The 3,156-nt window shown below is 49.9% G+C and overlaps 1 protein-coding gene across 1 annotated transcript in view; it reads left to right on the top strand.

Moving 5' to 3' along the window:
• The window catches only part of GPR149 (G protein-coupled receptor 149), a 132,050-nt gene that overhangs the window by 43,127 nt on the left and 85,767 nt on the right, over nt 1-3,156 (top strand). The window lies entirely within an intron of this gene.

Below are 3,156 nucleotides of genomic sequence, written 5' to 3' on the forward strand. Positions count from 1 at the left end.
CCGCAGGGCGGGCAGCCGGGAGGGCCGAGGGAGCGGAGACCTGCTGGGGCTGCGCCTTTCTTCCCGGTCTGCTCCGGAGAGACGGAGATGAAGCACAGAAAAAGGCAGCGGCTGCATGTCTGCAGCGCCTCTTTCCATGCAGCCTCATTGCCTTTGCCAAATTAATGCTGTCACGTACCCTCTGCGAGATCTTATATCCTCATTCACTTTCCTCTCACAAGAAAGGCAGCTGCAACTTCTCACACGAAGAGACAGCCCTGAGCTATCACCAGATTTACCAGCCAACCAATACAAAAAGATACCTCTTTCATTCTCACTGAGCTTAATGTTTATTAAGTTTCATTTTAACTAATATAGTGGTAGATGAAGCAAGATGAGTTTCTCACATCCTCTCTCTCAAACCAGACATGACACTCACTTTTGCTGCCTTCCTAAAGGCACGTATCTCACCTCTGAGGCAGAAATGGCAACTGGAAGTTCTGAAATCTTTCATTATCAGTGGCATACACTGAAACATCTGCAGCTTGAGAGGCACAGCCGTCCCCAGCTCTACGAAAAGTGGAAACCAAGAGCTGACCTCTCTGGAACTGCATGGCAGCCAATCTGCAGAGCACATGCGATGAAGGTGGGAGAGCAGCAAAGGATCAGCTGAACAGAACATGAAAATGAAGCACTTTTGCCCTACAGTCGCCCTGAGACAAACAATGCCAACTCTCACCATCCAGCCTAAGAGTAGATGTGTGGTCCTGCATGTGGATGCCTACAGCAAAACTGGAAAAGCAGAAGGCAATGTGTGTGGACTGAGCTGAAATGGCAAGAGGAAGACGTGTTTCAGGTAAATCCAAAAAGCATAACTGCCTGATTCACCTTCAGAGAGCCCGGAGAGAACTAACAGGCCTGACGAACAGTGTGAGTTTCCACTCCTGTAGAACCTTGTGCTTGGAAAAGCGGAGCATGCATGTATATATTTCTGTATATGCAGTGTAAGGGAGGTATGACTTGTGAGTCAAATACAGAAATTCCTGTTTGGGCATTCTTCAGGGAAAACTCCCATCACATAACTAATGTAACAGCCTAAAACCCGATAGCTATGCTCTTGCAGACAATCAGAGAAGCAGAGCTTGTGCTGGCTGACAGGCCTTCGACAGGCCTTCAACACAGCTGGAAAACTCTTTGGCCAGCACAGCCTCCTAGAAGCACTGCAGGCCAGCTCTGCAGCTGCCCACTGCTGACAACACTGCACACACGTGCTGCACACACAGTGCTGCCCTGCTGCCACCCGGTGCTGTGCGCCAGCTGGCCGGGGCGTTTGCAGTAGGTGGTGCACACAGTGTCTCCTGTCAGTCAACTTCAAGCTCTGCTTATGAACAACTGCAACAAATCCTTCACTGAGATCAAGAGTGTGTATAGTTATTTTTAATGCCCTGTGATTTTAGATAGAAGATCTGTGATCTGATATCAGTGGAAGTACTCTATACGTTGAGGTATACACCCAGTGCCAAGAGGAACCAATGGCTTGCATTATTTCCTGTCAGATTTTAAGCACTTCTTCTTACTCAACTTCATCATCTTTCATCATTGTTCTATTATCATCATGTCAGAAAGCTGAGAGAAAAATAAAACCAAACTACCCAAAAAACCACAACAGAAAAATGCACCTCAGAACTGAACACATAATTAAACCCTCACATTTAGAGAACAGAACAGTTTTCCTCGTGACCCTCCCGAGTTGCCTTACTGCTTTCGGAGAGGACAGCAGAGCTGAGAGTGCAGGTTTGTCCTTCAGGGATCCCTCCACGACTCTCCGTCCTGACAGACAGCCACGGTGCATGGAACCAAAACCCAGGGGGTGATTGAGGGTCATAACAAAAAAAAGGTGAAAAAACACAACATCATTAAATCAGTGCCCCTTGAAAAATAAAGCTTCCTGTTCACTAGTGCTTTAAGAGGACGTAGCAGCACTGTTACCTCCTGGAAATCAGTGGCTGCAGAAGGATGTGTTCCTACAGCTCTGCTGGCAGGTAGATCACAGCGATGCACAGAATGGGTGCAGTGTGCAGCCTTCAGAAAAACAAAGTGCGTCACAATAACTGACAACAGCAAGAGCTTATTTGCAGTATGACCTTTGGATGACACTTAGGAAATTAGGATTCATTTACATTGCTATGAAACAGAGTTGATGATACTCCTTGTATTTCCTTTTGGGAAAGCTCACTTTCCCAAAGTAACAAAGACAACATTCAAGAAACAAACAGCATTAACGCAGCCTTTGTGGTTGCGATGACCCATCTCAGTCCTGCTATGTTCTCCTCCCCATTAAGTCCTGTGTCAGAGGCAGGAGAAGAAAATGGCAGCTCTCCTCGTGCCTTGTGCCCTCCGCCTGCAGTGTGCGCAGTGCTGGGGACGTCGCCGTGCTGCAGCCTGACACACTCAGAGCTCTGGGGGTGGATTTGCAGCAAATCCACGTCTGGGTGATTTCTCATTTAGGAAAGCAAACAGCCCAGGCCTCAAATATTTGCTTCAGTGCCTAAATTATTCAGGTCTAATTGTATTGTATTACAGAGCTCTGTCTTTGCAGCTGACAGCTTCGTACCACGGCTGACTCGCAGGTCTTTGCAAGGCTGAAAAAAACATCTGTCTAAAAAGCAGTGTGCTTTTGCTCTTTCGAGCTTCCCTACAAACCACACACAGTGCTTCAATTAATGCAGCCTAATTAGCTTTTTGGGTTTCTGGGACCCCGCCATGCCAGCAGTCCCTGCTGTGAGCGGAGAGCAGGGAGCGGGAGCAGAACAAAGAGGTGAGAGGTGCTCAGAGCCGGGCAGGGCACACACGGAGCTGCCAAGGGATGGCAGCAGGGCAGAGCTGCGGGCCTTCCTGCACAGCACAGCCATGGCTGCACACCGTGAGTCACAGCCGCCTTTCCGGCGCTCTTGCAAACCACAGCTTTGCAAAGAGAGCCAGCGCGAGCACAGCGGGCCGGTAGCGACTGGAGCAGAACCTCCGCTGGTGCAGCGGATGGACGCCCTCAATGGCACGCGGTGTTTGACGCTGGGCTTCCAAGCACAGCAGACGCCGCTCCCGCTGCGGTGCCCCGCACCGTGACGGCCCTGCTCGGCACCGCCCCGCCCTGCACCGCCCTGCACAGCACTGATCACC

The sequence above is a fragment of the Meleagris gallopavo genome, chromosome 11 (assembly GCF_000146605.3).
Source record: "Meleagris gallopavo isolate NT-WF06-2002-E0010 breed Aviagen turkey brand Nicholas breeding stock chromosome 11, Turkey_5.1, whole genome shotgun sequence".
NCBI lineage: Eukaryota > Metazoa > Chordata > Aves > Galliformes > Phasianidae > Meleagris > Meleagris gallopavo.